Here is an 18,492-nt window from a genome sequence, read left to right on the forward strand (position 1 = left end):
CTAAAAAATAGATTTAAAACTTGAGAAAAACTATATAAGCAAATATACAAAAGCTATATGCAACTATTAATTTTATTACAGCATTATACAACTATTTATCTGTATAAAGTATATAAAATTATTTAAATACACATACATCTATATATGTCTTCAGCTACATATATAGCTATAAACAACTATTCAAGTATATGTAATTCACCTATGCATTATTCAATAATTTATATAATTATATACAGTTATTCAACCATAAAAACAACCAGATACAATTATTCAACTCTATATACAACTATATACAAATGTACTACTATATGTACAGCTATATACAAATATTTAATTATATGTCTATATACAAGCATTCAACTAATATATAGCTATATACAACTTTTTGTTGTTGTTGTAATGGTAGCAGTATGGTTTATTAAACTGTGTCTTAGTACAGGTGCTGGGGCTTGCAAATGGTGCTTTTGATGTACAAAGCCCAGACATTCTGCCAGTTCTTTATGAGTAGTGACACCAGGAAACTGACAGCTAAGTGGATGTTGTACAGAAGTTCATCATCTGTCATCTTCACATGACCAACAGCCACTGCCAGACACAGAACCTTCTTCATCTGGAACTTAATTGTGGATTTGACTTCATCAACTTTGGCCACCATGTCCTCATTGTGGATCAACAAGGAAGGGAACTTGCCAGTCTTATTCAGGCCTGGCCCCAGGATTCGTGGGATCTGCTTAATCAGAGACTCTCAAACCAAAAAGGCATCATACTTCCTGGCCAGCTTCTTGACCAGTTTCTTATTCTTGTTGAGTTTCTTCAGCGCCTTGATGTTCATGTGGGGGATATTTATGGCCTTAGCCTCATCACAGTGCTGCTGGTCCCCCAGAACACACATGAAGAACTTGAGGTGGGGAGTGGACTTAAGCCTGATGGTGCACGAGAAGCATTTGTCCTTCTGGGGGGTCAGAGTTGTTCAAGCTGATCCGCAGCTCCACTGTCTCCAAAAATTTCCAGCACTTGGGCTAGTTCCTGTTTCGTCTCCTAGAGGGTGTTGTGGGAGACTTTGCTGCTTATGACTCCTTACACCACAAAAACTGGAAAAGAGATATATACAACTATTAAACTAAACATACAGCAGTGATACAAAAGTATTCAACTATTTATAGAACTATATATACCTATCAACCAGATGTATAGCTACATGCAACAATTTGACTGTATGCACATCTATATAAAAATATTAAACAATATATATAGTTATATAAAAGTGTTGAACTAAATCTACAAAGGCATACACAGCAATTCATCTATTTATACAAATGTAAACACTTTCCAACCATGTATACATGTACATACAACTATCCTACTATATAGAAACATATACAATACTTCAACCAAATAAAAACTGCTATATAAACTTATTCAACTCAATATACCACTGCATACAACTACTTATCTGTACTTACTACTACATACAACTCTCAACCATATAGACAGCTATGTAAACTAATCAACCATTGTGTACACTTATTCATCTATATATATACACAGATATCTGGGGGAACTCTTGCAAAACTGGAATTTATTTATTAAAAAGTTGTGTAGTTATTCTTCCATGTTTAAACTTTGGTCACCTTCAATATACTCACCATTTGTTGCACTACACCTATAGAGACTTTTTCCCACTGCTCAAAACAGTTTTTGAACTTGTCGATTTTGATGCCTTTTAGTGCTTCTGCTGTTTTTGGTTTCACTTCTTCCACATTGGCAAAATGTTCCCCTTTGAGGTCTTTGTTTTAGGTGTTAGGTTCTTTTTTTTTTATTATTGTTGTTCAGTTACAGTTGTCCCCATTTTCTCCCCATTACTCTCCCCTTCTGTATCCACCCCTACCTCCCACATTCACTCCTCCCCACCTTTGTCTTTGTCCATGTGTCCTTTATACATGTTCCTTGATGGCCCTTCTCCATTTCCCTCCCATTATCCCTTTTTTCCTCCCCTCTGGTTACTTTCAGTTTGTTCTTTATTTCACTGTCTCTGGTTCTATTTTGCTTACTTGATAGTTTTGTTGATTAGGTTCCACTTATAGGTGAGAACATGTGATATTTGTCTTTCACCACCTGGCTTATTTCCCTTCACATAATGCTCTTCTGTTCCATCCAAGCTGTCATGAAGGGTAGAGTTCCTTTTTTCTTTCTGCTGCATAGTATTCTATCGTGGAAATGTACCAGTTTTTTAATCCACTCACTTACTGATGGGCACTTAGACTGTTTCTAGCACTGGGCTATTGTAAATTGGGCTGATATGAACATTGGGTTCCATAGGTGCTTTTGAATACAAGTGAGCCCTTTGAGAACTTTTTCCATCCAAAATAGTCACTCAGGCAAGATCAGATGAATAGGGAGTGTGGGGCATGGATGTCATTCCATTTTTGGTCAAAAACTGCAGAACACTTAGTGCAGCATGCACAGGTGTGCTCGTAAATCACCCATCATGAAGTGGGCAAAAATGTTGAAAAGTCTTCAAAAAAAGTTCACTGAACCTGAATGCAGCCTCTCACAACACCACCAGCTGATACAGATGGGTTTCTAGATCACTCACCTAGAGGGGGAAACCTGTACTACAAGGGGCCCATCCTCCAAAAGATAATTCCAATTTTGTTTTTTTGGGGGGGTCACCCCTCATATATAAAACAATCTAACTATTTATACAACTTTATACATCTACTCAAGTTATACACAATTATTCAATTAAATATACAATAGCTATATACAATTATTCAACCCAATATACAACTACATACAACTCTTAAAACTAATATACATAAATAAACAACTATTAAACCAAACGTATACAGCTAAATACAACCATTTAACCACATATACAGCCATATGCAACTGTTCTACTATATATACTGCTATATAAAATTATTCAGCTAGCCCTGGCTGGTGTAGCTCAGTGGATTGAGCCTGCAGGGAGTGCGCAAGAGACAACCACACATTGATGTTTCTCTTCCTCTTTCTCTCTCCCTTACCCTCTCTCTAAAAATAAAGAAATAAAATCTTTAAAAAATAAACAAAATTATTCAACTAAATATAATGCAGCTATATACAACCATTCAATGATACTTACAACTATAAACAACTATTCAACTATTTAAAACTTTACACAACTATTTTACACATATATATGACTATTGAACAATATACAACTATATGCAACTATTCAACTACATATATAGCTATATTAAACTGTTCATCTTTATATACACAGTTATATACAATTATCCAACTAAATTTAAAGATGCTACATACAGCTTCTCAGCTATAAGTACAACTATACATAACCATTTTACCATCTATAGAGCAATATAAATCTATTCAACCATAAATATAGCTATCAATATATATAACTATTTAACCATACATACAACTATATTCAACCACATTTGCAACTACGTGCAACTATTCAACCATATATACAGCTATATGCTATTTTTCAACTAAATGAACAACAGCAATATACAACTATTCAACTCTATATACAATTATATACAAGTATTCAACTATGTGTACAACTATATACACATCTTCAACTACATATACAGTAATAATAAACTATTCCACCATATATACAACTATATACAACTATTTAACTACATATACATTTATATACCTATATACAACTATTCAACCACATATATAGCTACTCTATGTAACTATTAAACTATATCTATACAGTCACATTAAACTTTTCAATCACATATGTTATATACAACTATTCTACTACCCAAAGTGCTACAGTGCTACTACAGTGCTACATATAGGTATTCTCCTTTTTATACAACTATATGCCACTATGCAACTGCATATACAGCTGTATACAATTATTTAACTACATTCAATGATTACAGTGCATGCACAGTTTAACTATGCATATGATTATACAAGTATAAATAGAGCTATATGCAACTATTGAAACATATAAATAATTATATACAACTATTTGACTACATGTATGTGAATGAGAGACTATTCCATGATGTTGCTGTTGTCTGTCCTGCAACCTGGAATCAAGCTAGGCTGGCGGTTGTTTTCTGTAAGCCCCACTTAAAGACCATCTGAACATAAACTGATGTTCATTCTGATGTACAAAAGCACACTTCACTTGCCTCTTGCTATGTGCTGGCTCCTGTAACAGGCTGTTTTTCTGACCTAGTCAAGCATATAATGTAATTTCCCATACGGGAGCATTCACATGCTAGTGACCATGACTAACCTCCCAACTCTCCTTTACTCTGTATAATTCCTTGGTGTCTGCCAAGCAGTGCAGGCATCTATTTCATCTTGCAGCTGCCCAAGATATGCCTCCTATGTAAGTTTCCCTTAAGAAACTCTATTAATAACAATACTGGAGTGGACAGCTTCTTCATTTGGTCTTTCCTTGCCCTCTGCCTACAAAACTAGGTTCTCAGTCTCAGAGTATTTTCTCAGGACTCATATAAAAATGATATACAACTATTCAACCATATATACAATTATATGCACTTCATCAACTATATATACAGCTATATGCAACTATTCAACTATATATATACATCTTTCTCTATATAAGTATTCAACTATATATACAAACATATATAACCATTTAACTAAATATATAGCTACTGTATACAAATATTCAACTATTTATGCAACTATATACAACTATGTACAATATTTAAATATATGTAAAACTATATTCAATTATTCAACTAAAAAACAGTTATATACTACTATTTAACTCTATAAACAACTACATAACTATTCAGCAATACATATAAGTATATAAATCTTTTCAACCATATATACACCTATATAAAACTAATCAACCTCACATACAGTTATTAAATTATGTATACAGCTGTAGATGAGTATTCAACATTATACACAGCTGTTCAACTAAATATACAGCAGTAATACACACTGTTCAACTATTTATACAACTATTCAATAACAATTTAACTATACAACTATTTATCTAATGTACAGCTATATACATCTATTCAACCATATACACAATTATATAGAATTATTCAATAAATATACAAGGGTTGTATACAACTATTCAACCCTATATACAACTATGCACAGGTATTAAATGATACATGCAACTATATGCAACTATTCAACTATATATATTTATATAAAATCATTTAACTTTATATACAGCTATATAAGAAAATGAAACTAAGTATACAGTAGCTATGTACAACTATTCAAAAATACACACAACTATATACAACAGTCTGATCATACATACAACATTTCAACCATATATATAGTTATATGTAATTATCCAACTACATAAATAACAGCTACAAATGCCTATACAAACCCATATATAACTACATACAACTATTCAATTATATGTAGAACTATACACAACTCCTCAAGCATTTTATACAGATATATAATGAATCAACTGTTAGGAACTGCCCTGCCTGGATTCAGAAGCTGTAAGCCTCCATGGCTAAGGCTGAGTAAAGGACCTTGGGACCCTAAACCACTAAGGAGATGAAGCTTATCTCCCTGACAGGGGCACCACCTCTGTCCCCTTTTACTCCACACTGCTTGGCCCCAAGCAGATGACCAGTTATCCAATGATGGGTAAGATTCTTCAAGGGAGGGGTGGTGACCTAAGACAGGCACGGTCATGAAGGAGCCCTTAGGGAAGGACTTGGGGGGCTATAGAAAAAGGGGTTGATGGACCCTTGCCCCTCGGCTTTGACATAACCTGTGTCTTCATTCTGTCTGCGAGGAGTCCCTTAATCTCTTGGCTGCCTTACTTCCCCTGCCTGACTTGAGCCTGAAACAATGACGGAGGGCAGTGCATCCCTGGGCAGGAATGGGTGGTTCCCTGGGGTGATCAGGCCTAAGAAAGAATATGTAAAATCCTGTGAAACAAGCTTTGCTAAGAATGCCCTCAATTTAAATGATAAGGGTCCAGGCATGAAATGAGTTTGTTACCCAAAGTTTTATAGCCCTTTAGCTAACTGACCTTGACTCAGAATAAGACCTCATAGTTCTTTGCATGTTATCTATTGTTTGATCCTTACTGCCTGACAATGATTTACCTGTATTCCTGTGCAAATTAAACCCAATAAAAGCCCATTGAGGAAAAGACTCCTGGCCCTTCTCCTTTGAGAGATCGGCCACCTTTCTTCCCCAAGCAGATTATGTCTCGGTAGACTTATTCTCATCTGTGGTGGACAGTGGGGGCACTGCAGGTGGAGCTCCCCCACAATCAACCTTATATTCAGATACATACAACTATTCACTATTTGTACAGTCATATACAAGTATTCAACAATATACCCAGGTATATACAGCAATTCAACTATTTATAGTACTATATATTACTACTCAACCCTATAACAACTACTTAGAACTACACATTCAACTACTTATACAACTAAATACAACTCTTCAACTATACAACTATTATAACAAATATACAGCTATATACAACTATTTAACTACATATACAGCTGTATACAACTATTTTAAAACATATCTTGCTATATTCAACTATATATAGTATCTATATTCAACCATTCAACTATACATACAAATATATACAACACTTTAACTATTTACAGCTTTATACATCTATTCAACCACATATGCATCTAGATATGACTATTCAAAAATATACATCTATATACAACATTCAACTATATATACAGTTATATACAACTGTTCATCTATATATATGCACAGTTATATATAACTAATCAACTAAATATATTGATGCTATAACAACTATTCAATCATAAACACAACTATACATAACTATTGCACCATATATATAATTACAGCCATACAACTCTTAAACTAAATATACAGCATTTAAAAACAACTATTAAATATTATATACAACCCTATACAATATTTAATCATATATACAATACATAAAATTATTCAACTATAGAGCAGCTATGCTCAATTATTCAGTTATATGTACAGCTTTATATAATTGTGCAAATGTAGTAGTTATATACAACTATTTATATGTACAACTATCTAAAACTTTTCTTCTTTTTCTTTCTTTTTTAAAATACATTTTATTGATTATGCTATTAAAGTTGTCTCTCCCCCCCTTTTATTCCCCTCCCACCACCATTCCCCCACCTTAGTTCATGTACATGGGTCATATATATGTTTTTTGGCTTCTCCATTTCCCATACTATTCTTAAACTCCCGCTGCCTATTTTGTACCTACAAATTATGCTTCTTATTCCCTGTACCTTTTACCCCAATCTCCCTCCACCCCCTTCAAGCTGATAACGCTCCAGGTGATCTCTATTTCTGTGAATCTGTTCCTGTTCTAGTTGTTTGCTTAATTCATTTTGGTTTTTGCTTTTATTTTTTAGGTTCAATTTTTATAATTGTGAGTTTGTTGTCATTTTACTGTTCATATTTTTTAAAATATTTTATTTATTTATTTTTAGAGAGGGAATGGAAGGAGAGAGAGAGAGAGAGAGAGAGAGAGAGAGAGAGAGAGAGAGAGAGAGAGAAACATCAATGTGTGGTTGCTGGGGGCCGTGGCCTGCAACCCAGGCACGTGCCTTGACTGGGAATCAAACCTGCGATACTTTGGTTCACAGCCTGCGCTCAATCCACTGAGCTATGCCAACCTAGGGCTGTTCATATTTTTTATCTTTTTCTTGGATAAGTCCCTTTAACATTTCATATAATAAGGGCTTGGTGATGATGAACTCCTTTAACTTGACCTTATCTGGGGGGCACTTTATCTTCCCTTCCATTCTAAATGATAGCTTTGTTGGATAGAATAATCTTGGATGTAGGTCTTTGCCTTTCATGACTTGGAATACTTCTTTCTAGCCCTTTCTTGCCTGCAAGATTTCTTTTGAGAAATCAACTGATAGTCTTATGGGAACTCCTTTGTAAGCAAATGCCTCCTTTTCTCTTGCTGCTTATAAAATTCTCTCCTTATCTGTAATCTTGGGTAACTTAATTATGATGTTCCTTTTTGTGTGCTTCCTTGGGACTCTCTGAGCTTCCTAGACTTCCTGGAAGTCTATTTCCTTTGTCAGATTGGGGAAATTCTCCTTCATTATGTTTTCAAATAAGTTTTCAATTTCTTGCTCTTCCTCTTCTCCTCGGGCATCCCCATGATTCGGATGTTGGAATGTTGAAGTTGTCCCAGAGGTTCTTAAGCCTCTCCTCATTTTATTGCATTCTTGTTTCTTCATTTGTTCTTGTTGAATATTTATTTCTTCTTTCTGCTCCAAACTGCTGATTTGAGTCCCTGTTTCCTTCCCTTCACTGTTGGTTCCCTGTGCATTTTCCTTTATTTCACTTTTTATAGTCTTCATTTTTTCTTCTATTTTGCAACCATACTCAACCATTTCTGTGAGCATCCTGATTACTGGTGTTTTGAACTCTGCATCTGATAGGTTGGCTATGTCTTCATCACTTAGTTGTATTTTTTCCAGAGCTTTGATCACTTGGGCCATATTTTTTGGTCTTGGTGTGCTTGTTATGTAGTATAGGCAGAGCTTAGGTATTCACCAGGGCAGGGCTACCCACCAGTGGCTGCATTGTGGCACTGTATGTGGGGGAGGGATCCAAGATGGAACAATGCCACAAATTGGGCCCTTCTGGTGCTGATTCCTAGGTGGGTGAGTTTGTGTATGTTCTAGGATGCTGTGGGTCTCTCTGATGAACTATCCTGTGAGGCCAGAAATTTCTCCTGCTGCTCTCACTCCCACAGGTTTTCTTTTAGTCAGAGATTTTGAGGCCTTATTTCCCCATACTGGAACCCTGGGTTGCATAGTCTGTCTTGATCCCACTTGTTCCTCCTGGTTTATTCACACACAAATGTGGGACCACTTGCTCTGCCAGCCACCACCTTTCCCAGTCCTCCAGCCTCTGCCTTGCTGCGAGTCCTCTCCACTTTAGCTGCCTGTCTCTGTCCCTCCTACTGGTCTGGATGAATATTTCTTCTTTAACTCCTTGATTGTTGGACTTCCATACAGTTTGATTTTCTGGCAGTTCTGATTATTATTTTTTAAATTTGTTTTTGTCTTTCTTTTGGTTGAGCAAGGATGGAAAGTACATCTACCTACACCTTCATCTTGGATGGAAGTTTAAAACTTTTCAACCATACATACTGTTATACACAATATTCAACCATATATACAGCTGTGTACAACTATTCAACTATATATACAACTATCCAATGTAATATATAGCAGCTATATGTAACTATTAATTTATAGATGCAACTATCTGCAACTCTGTAAATAAATGTATAGATATTCACAACTATTCAACTCATGTACAGCTATATACAATTACTCAACTACATATCCAGCTATGAATAACTATTCAACTAATATATAGCAGCCATATACAACTATTCAACCAAATATACAACTATTAAAGTAAACATACATCAAGTACATACAACTATTTAACTATGTATATAATTATTACAACTGTCCAACCATATACATGTCTATATATAACTATTCAACTACAGATACAGATACAACTATATATATAACTTTTCACCTATAATTTATGTGTGTGTATACATATATAGAAAGAGACAGACAGACAGAAAGAGAGGGAGAACAGAGAACACAAGTGTATATGTACATACATATTGTGCAAAGACAATTTTTCCCCTCCTGTAGTCATTCCCCTCCCTTGAGTCATTCTTAGTAATTCAAGGAGACCTAATGCTACCCTTAGAGAAAAAATTCTACCCTTAGATAAAACTGTCCCCTGGATCAGTTTCAAATCCCAAACAGCTGGGGTAGTATAAAAAGTGTCATCTTAATTTTATATCCTGGAGTTTTTTCAGTGAGAAGACAGACCCTTTTGTACATACCATCCATTGCTAAAATGATTATGCATTGCTTCCATATAGAATATGATACCTTCTCCATCATCTTCCTACCTCTTCATCCTGTTCAATTTTATTGCTTTTTCAGTTTTTCTTGTTATTTGAGATTGAGAAGGAAAACAATGAAAGGGTGAAAAAAGGGGCAGTTTCTTTAGTCCTTCCTTAACATTTTACCAAATTTGACTTAATTGAGTTTGACCCCTTCTCAGTGATTTTTGACCAGTGTCCTTCATGCAGTATGTTTCTCTCTTGGAGGCAGAAGCCCTGAGTTTTAATCTAGCTTTGCTATTTTCTTACTGAGTGGTTTACATCTATGATATGGTATAATTGATACTGCCCAGACTAACTGTGAGATCAAATAAGGAACAGTGGATGTGGAAGCATAATGCTCACAGAAAGTAAAATGCTGCTTTTAGAAAGGAGCAAAGTTCTTATATACTTTGGTACTGTTTATAGGCCTTTAGTTGTGCAGGTGAATGCCAGTGCCCCTTTTCTTACATAGGTGTAGTCAAGATGGCAGGCCTCCACAAAAGTGCAGGTCTGCAGGAGAAAAAGGCTGAAAACTCTAGCTACCTACCCAAGCCAGTGTGTGCTAAAGGCCCTTGGTCCCTACACTGGAATTGCAATCAACCACATGCCTCTGCAGTTTGCCATCCACCCCTATCCAGTCTTCCAGCCTAGATGATAACCATAACTGAGTAAATTGTATGTGAAATATCATATAGAAAATACCTGATGTTATCACGGACCAAAATTGTTTGAAGGAGAGTATCCTACCTCCATGATAAAGTTTACTTGACTCTGAACTCCAAAAGGCCAAGCCTGAATTTGCTTTCTATTTTGTCTCCAGTGCCTGACACATAATGGTCACCAAATACTTCTTAAAGAACTAATTGCCATGGAGTAAATGGAAACTGAGTAGTAAATGGAAACTGAGACATGGGGTAGGAATGGATTAGGTTTTCATATTAGAAATGAGAGCAGGGGGGTGCCATGGCACCGTGTGTGCAAGGGAATGCCACCCAAACCACCTAGCTGGCCATGGGCAGGTCTTGGCGGAAAAAGAGATGGATTCCCTCTTCAAGTGCTAATGTCATTTCCTGAAAGATTGGCTCTGCTTGGGTTAGGATTTTCACACATGGACCAGTGCTGGGTGAATGGAAATAGAGATTAAGAGACTTCCGGCCAAAGTGGAGGCATAGGTAAACACACTTTACCTCCATTAACAAATATAGCAAAAATTACAACTACACTACAAAATAAACATCACCCAGATTCATCAGAAAATTGAGCTGTATAGATGTCCAAAAACCAAGGATTTAAAGAAGCTGTATTCATGCAGACAGGTGCCTTTTCTACAATAGACCACACTACTATGACAGGGAGTCAAAGCAGGTCTACCTACTACACAGAAACACTGGGAGGCTGCCAAATTGAGGAGACAAAGAAATATGGCCCAAATGAAAGAATAGAAGAAAACCCAGCAAAAGAACTAAGTGAAATGGAAATAAGCAAACTATCAGATGCAGAGTTCAAAATACTGTTTATTAGGATGCTCAAAGAAATCATTGGGTACTGCAACAGCATAACAAAGACTCAGGCAGAAATGAAGTTTGCATTAAATGAAATGAAGAAAAATCCACAGGGAACCAACAATGGAGGGGATGAAACTGAGATTCAAATCAACAATTTGGAACATAGGAAAGAAAAAAGCATTCAATCAGGACAGCAAGATGAAAAAAGAATAAAAGAAAAATGAGAATACAGTAAGAAGCCTCTGGGACATCTCCAAAAAACCAATATCTGAATCACAGGGATACCAAAAGGAGAAGAGGAAGAGCAAGAAATTGAAAACTTATTTTAAAAAATAATGAAAGAAAACTTCCCTAATTTGGTGAAGGAAATAGACATACAAGTCCATGAAGCAGAGAGAGTCCTAAACAAGTTGGACCCAAACAGGATCACACCAAGACACATCATAATTAAAATGCCAAAAGTTAAAGATAAAGAGAGAATCTTAAAAGCAGAAAGAGAAAAGCAGAGAGCTACCTACAAAGGAGTTCCCATAAAACTGTCAACTGATTTTCAAAAGATACTTTGCAGGCTAGAAGGGACTGGCAAGAATTATTCAAAGTGATGAAAAGCAAGGACCTATGACCTAGGTTAGTCTATCTATCATTTAGAATTTAAGGACAGATAAACTGCTTCCCAGACAGGGTAAAACTAAAGGAGTTCATCATCACCAAGCCATTATTATATGAAATGTTAAAGGGAATTGTATAAGAAAAAGAAGATCAAAACTCTGAGCATTAAAATGGCAACACAAGCACAGCTATCAACAACTGAACCTAAAAAACAAACTAAGCATATGAGCAGAACAGAAACAGTCATAGATAAGGAGATCATTCGGATGGTTATCAGCTGGGAGGGGAAGAGGGAGAATGGGGGAAAAATCTCGGAGAATAAGAAGCATAAATGGTAGGTACAAAATAGACAGGGAGATGTGAAGAATAGTATAGGAAATGGAGTAGCCAAAGAACTTCCATGCATGACCCATGGACATGAACTAAGGGAGAGGATTGCTAGTGGGAATGGGGGTACTGGGTAGAAGGGGACAAAGGGGGAAAATTGGGACAACTGTAATAGCAAAGTCAATAAAATATATTTTAAACAAAGGAAATGAGAGCAGTGCTGCACAATGAGAGGCACATTGCATTCAGATCAAGGATGATCCAAGTTTTCACTTTAATTTCAGTGTAAGCAGTGTGCTTTATGCCTAGACTAATAAAATAGAGGTAAGAGATGTTGGGGGGAAGCTGTGTTATAATATAGTTTTCAAGTGGGGGTTGGGCTTTTCAACATTAGACATAATCTTTGCAGCCAGCTGGGCTTAGCAATATGCTTTTATGAGACTAGGAAGGTATGTACATTGAAACCCACATGAATGTACATTTGCTTTGGTCATAATATTAGGCAAAACCACCACTTACTTTACTGTTTAGGGCATGAGTAAAAATCAAAGAACAGTTCTCTTTTTAATTTCAGTTCTGCTTCTAAACAGGTTCTGTTAGACACTATTCTTCAGAAGTGAACCATTTATCCCTGAAACAGTTGATATGAAAGACACAGAAAATTATTTTTATTTAATATAGAGTCCGATGTTGGGGACTGCCCTGCCTGGTCTCAGGAAGCTGTAACCCCCCGTGACTTGGGCTGAGTGAAAGACCTCTGGACCAGGAGCCATTAAGGAGACAAAACTTATTTCCCTGGCTTGAACGCTGCCTGTTCTAATGCCTGGCTCTTATTGCATGATTGGCAGTCAATGACGGGTAACAATTCTCTAAGAAAGAGAATGAATCTAAGACAGATGCGATCATGTGGGAATGCCCTAAGGAAAGAGACTCGGGGCTATGGATATGAAGGGGTGATGGACATCAACCCCTGTCCCCTTGGCTTTGTCAAAGCCTGAGTCCTTGTGAGAAATCCAAGTCTCCTGGCTGCCTTTGTCTTCTCTGTTAACTCAGGCCTGCGGGAATAGCAGGGGCGGTACAGACCAGACCAGAAACGGCCGACCCCCGGGGTAATCAGGCCTGGGACATAGAATATGCAAGATCCTGTAAGATGTGTTTGCTGGAGGATGTTATTAACTTGGAATTTAAAGGCACGGGCAGAAACCTTAGGAACCTGTAGTCCTTTCATATGTTTAAACTCCAATCTCTGCCCAGAATCACAGCAGGAGTTCTGTCTGCACCTTTGTAAGTCACCTACTTCTTTTGATCTTTTCTGTCAGACTGTGAATCCACAAACTAAGTCTGTATTCTCGATAAAAATCTGCTTGGGAATGGACATGGTGCTCCCCACTAGAGAGAGTGGCCATTCTGCTCCTTTCCATTCTGTTCCCACAGGACCTGGTTGTCTCTGTGTATGTTTTTCTCATGTTTCAACGAGCATCTGCAGCAGAGATGGGTACCGCTGGCCGGTATCTGCCACAGTCCAAATGTAGAATTCTGGTGGGACTGCTGCATTTTCATACTGTGTGGCAATAAGGATATTTAATCAGCCTGTTTCCTTCAACCTTCAACTGTCCCTCAAATGTGAACTCCAACTTCAGCTTATGTTTTTATAAAGGCTTCAAGTTTGGGAGGGAAAGTGGTTTTATATGGCCAGTTAGGTCATTTCATCTGGGTCTTTGGATCAACAAAAAAAAGTAAATTTGATTTGCCAGAATTTCAGACCCCTGTAACCCTTCCTCCATGTTGGCTTATTCAACATTTATACTGAGCACCTATTATATCAAGCACTGTGCTGTGAATATGGGACTTTTTTTAAGTTCATACTTTCAATATGAACTTGAAATAAACCTTCAAAGGGATCTTTGGAAAAGAGACAGTAGGTAAATTTAAGAGCAAGTATCCTGCTTCATGGATATACCTGAGACAGATACAAAGAAGGGAGAAGCTAAAAATAAATCCGGAAGAGTAAGTTCATAGTCTGTTAGTAAAATCAGACATGAAACAAATAAATAACCATAAGCTCTAATAAGTGAAAGAGAAGTCTAGAGAAGGATGTAATTAAGTCTTTTGGAAAGGGAACAGATAGAAGCAGATTAGGAGAAAGTTTTAAAAGGAGATTCCTAAACTGAGCTTGTATATCTGTGTGTATATGCAGGATGTTGAGGATTCCAGGAAGAATTTAATGTGTTAAAGGCACAGAGGCATAACATTGGAAGACCACAAAAACCATAAGCAGTTAGGTATTGATAAAATATGAGATGGGCAGTAGTGAAAAATGGGAGAATTAAGCAAGGAGTTTATATGCTGTGCTAAGGAGTTTGGACTCAATTTTACCTTATGGGCCACATGGGCCATGAACGCATTTTAAGCTAGGGTGTAAAGTAGTAAAGGTTGTTCTAGGTTCATCACTCTGGCAGTCATTTGTGGATATGTTGGAGGAAGCCAGTCTAAATGCAGGGAGATGAGTTAGAAGGCTGTGGCAATAATGGTGACATGATGATGGCATGTGCCACTAAGCAAAGTAAAGATAAGTCACCTGGCTAGTGTGCCTCACTTGGCCCCAGTGCATCCCTTATGAACATGTGATGAAGCTAAAAAGGGATCTTTGGAAAAGACATGGTAGGTAAATTACAGAGCAAGTATTCTTTAAGGATACTGAGACAAAACAAAGAAGGAAGAAGCTAAAAATAAATTCCTTCTTGTAGGCTACAACCACCAGAGCTCAGATCCACTAGACTTAACAATACGGCACAAGCACACTGAACCCTGTCTAGCACAGTATACCAACTGGCTGCAAGGGATGCTTCAGGTGAGAGGTTCTAGGGGAGGGAGCCCCATTCCCAATCTTTCTGCTTTCTCACTCAAGGCAGTAGCTTCAGAAATAGTTCAGTTGGGTCAGCTTCATTCCCCTCTGATATATCCTTGCTGTGGAATCCAAAAATAACCTGGACTGACCTCTCCATCTGATCCCCAACCCTGGATGAGCTTGGAAAGTTAGTTTGCCTGGAATTAAATTTGATTGGCAAGCCACAGTGGTGTCCAGAAATAAAGAAAGGGAAGAGCAAACAGTGAGTACTCAAAAGAACTCAGCACCTAGTAATAGAAGGAAGAGACAGGCAAGTGGGTAGGGGGTAACCAGGGTGGGCCAAAAGGTAGGATTCTCTGACTTGTAGAGAGCTCCTTGCTTCTAGGGGCAAAGACCTCAAGAAAGGGAGAGAAAGTCAGGATTATCCTTGCAGGAAGGGGAAGATCCTCATTAGGCCACAGCCACGGCTACCTCTAGACCCATCAGCAATTTCTTTGACCTTGCCAGAAGCTCCTGCCCATTTCCCTAGTTAAGAGGACAAGCTTACCAGGTAAAAGAACAAGATGAAGCATTTCTCTTAGAATTTTTCTTCCCAAACACTTAAGCTTCTGTGGTCTTGCTGATCTTGTGTCCTTCTAGTAAAAATGGCCCGGGGATCCATGTTTGGCATTTCAGAGTTTGCAGTAACTTTAGAGATTGTCCAGTCTGCTTCTCTCAACTCTAGAGATATGGAAACTGAAGCTGAGGAGCATGAAGCAGCTTGCCCAGGACAGGGGGTTGCCCCTCACTCCTCCAGAGTACTTTCTGCTTAGCCCAGGGTGCCAAGTGCCCATTTTGCAAATGAGGCCTAGTGTATGGGTTTAGAGCTAGAATTAGAAATTAGTGCTATATGGTTAATTCACCCCAGGGCATGGCTGGCTTGCAGGTGATCTTAAACTGTATCAGGTTTCCTCATTTGTAAATGGAGTTGTGTCACCTTAACATCCACCTTGCAAACTTAATGTGAAGGTTACTGGAAACCACACTTGTGTAAGGGCTGTAGCCTTGGCACACAGTAGATGCTAAATTATGTTTTCCCTAAGAAACATTCATCAAGTCCCATGTGTGGAGGTGAGGAAGGGAAGATGGAAATCTTGTCACCCACATTCCCCTCTGCAGCCTGGGTCACAGAGGGTGGCTAGCCTTCCCCAGGGAATGCACTGTCAATGAACAGTCTAAAGTACAGCTATCTTTGTGCCAAGACCCAACTTGGTACGTCTGGGAACAAGCCCTTCGCAAGGAATATGATTAGGTTGTGGGTGCACTGACAGTTGGGTGTGGGGGTGTAGGCCCTTGAAAATGGAAGGGCTCTGTGATCAGTTCTCTTGTCTGTCTAAGGCAGAGACCCTGTGGTTTGCAAAAGAGGGACTAATGTTCATGAGGAACTAATGAGGAGGTCAGATATCTTTAGGCCTCCTTCATCAGGATCCCACATCCCCCCAGCCTCCTCCTGAGGGCAGCTGTGGAGTCAAAGACAACGTGTCAGAAAGCTTGATTGCTCTCCTGGTCCTGTCACTCACAACTTTGTTCACTTGGAGGCCTGGGCTCCAGGGCTAGTACCTTCACCTCTCCTAGACTTAGGATCCTTATTCTTAACATGAGGATTACCGTTCCTCCCAAGATGATTGTATCCATAAAATAGTGCTTTGGAACTACTAAATGCAAGACGCTTTTCTTCAGCCTCCTGGAACAATTTGGTCTTTTTTCTCCCCGTGAATCCTCCTGGGTCTCCATCTTCTCTACCAGTCTAACAGGGCACGCTCAGCCTCGGCGCCGTTCTCCAAAATCCCACCAGGAGGCGCCCTTTACATGCCGAAGCTGGCTGGGCTACAACTCCTCAGGTCGTAGGCAGAGGGGCTGCCTGCCCTTCTGTGCAGGGCGGTGCCAGGTGCAGGCAACGCCCAGGTCCCTCTGAGGTCGGTGCACCGCAGCGCTCGCCCTTCGTCCACTGGCGCCCCGGTTGCGCGTGGTTCTCACGCCGCGTCCCCAGCCGGGCGCCTGTCGCTCTGTTCAGCCCCCCGGACAGCAGCAAGTTCGCCACCAGCCGCTGGGACCCGCCGCTGCCCCACTCCTCACGCTCCAGCCCAAGGCACTGAGTGGGTGGTGACTGCCTACGGAGAAGCGGCCCAGACCGGAAAGGATCACCCCTCCCCCATTGGCCAGCTTGCACGGGTTGTCGCAGGTCCCGCGCTGACCGCAGGGCGGCGCCCCTCGCCTGGGCTGCGCTCTTGCCGCGCTGCCCGCTCCAGGCTCTCGCGGTCGGACACGACTCTACCTTCAGCTGCTGGAGGATCAGGCCAGGGCTGCCGCAGCTGCTGCAGAGAAAGAAAAAGCAAATAGCGCCCGCCCGCTGACTGGGCAGTCCGGCCCCAGACCAGCCAGAAGTGCGGAGCCACCCAGGTAAGGGCAGGGCGGGCCGCGGGGCCCCGGCCGCACCGCGGGGTACCCCGCGCCCTCGCGTCCCATCTGTGTTGGGCTTCCAGCGTGTGTTCCCTCCCGCGTCCGTATCCCTTACTTTGAAGTCGCTGTCGCTCCCTATCCCCTGGGGCCACTACCCTGCACCCTGCCCCTGACGTTCGGCCCCGCTCTTGCGCCCTTTCTCCGCTCTCCCGCCTCCTGCCAGCCTGTCCCTGCCCTCCGATCCCCACTGGGCTCCTCTCTATGGCCCTGCGTCCGTAGTTTCTCCAGCCCCCATCACTGTCTGCCCCTCCGCATCCTTTCCCTGGGCTCGAGATGCTCCCACTCTGGGCCTCCCGCTTCCCCTATGCAACTGCCAGCCTGCTTCGCCCTCTGCAGGGATGACGGCCCCTTCTCACACCCGCGCGTCTCCCCTACACCTCTTCCGTCACCCTCTGCTTCTCAGATCTCTGGTCTCCTGCTTCCGGGGCTACGGCCTCCAGTGCAGCTCAGCCCTGGATTCCCGGAAGCCCGCTCCCTCTTTTCTCACTAATATCTACCTCTACTGCCCCTTGCCCCTGCACTGGACTCTGGCCACCCCCATCCCCGCCATCACCAGCCTACACACTGGTCGCTTGGGGGAATCCAGAGCCCTATCAGAAATGACTTTCTTTCTCTGACCTGATGGAGCTCCCATCCATCCCACCCTAGTTCATCTGAGTGGGAAGCGAGGAAGAAACTCGAGAGACCTTCCTGTGGGCAAGAGATAGGGGAAAAGGCTAAGGAGGAGATGGACAGGGGCGCTGATGGACATGTTCTTCTGT

The 18,492-nt window shown here is 40.1% G+C and overlaps 1 protein-coding gene and 1 pseudogene across 1 annotated transcript in view; one reads left to right on the forward strand and one right to left on the reverse strand.

Moving 5' to 3' along the window:
- Positions 1 to 430: 430 nt before the first annotated feature.
- LOC123832508 lies at positions 431 to 14,781 on the reverse strand (annotated as a pseudogene).
- A 2,515-nt stretch (positions 14,782 to 17,296) lies between these two features.
- The window catches only part of GRIK4 (glutamate ionotropic receptor kainate type subunit 4), a 508,786-nt gene continuing 507,590 nt past the window's right edge, over positions 17,297 to 18,492 (forward strand). Inside the window, exon 1 of the mRNA XM_045860306.1 lies at positions 17,297 to 17,671. The gene's annotated coding sequence lies outside the window, so the exon portion shown is untranslated. The remainder of the gene's footprint in view (positions 17,672 to 18,492) is intronic.

Source organism: Phyllostomus hastatus, unplaced genomic scaffold, assembly GCF_019186645.2.
Source record: "Phyllostomus hastatus isolate PE091 unplaced genomic scaffold, TTU_PhHast_1.1 phas_scaffold_193, whole genome shotgun sequence".
NCBI classification, from domain to species: Eukaryota; Metazoa; Chordata; class Mammalia; order Chiroptera; family Phyllostomidae; genus Phyllostomus; species Phyllostomus hastatus.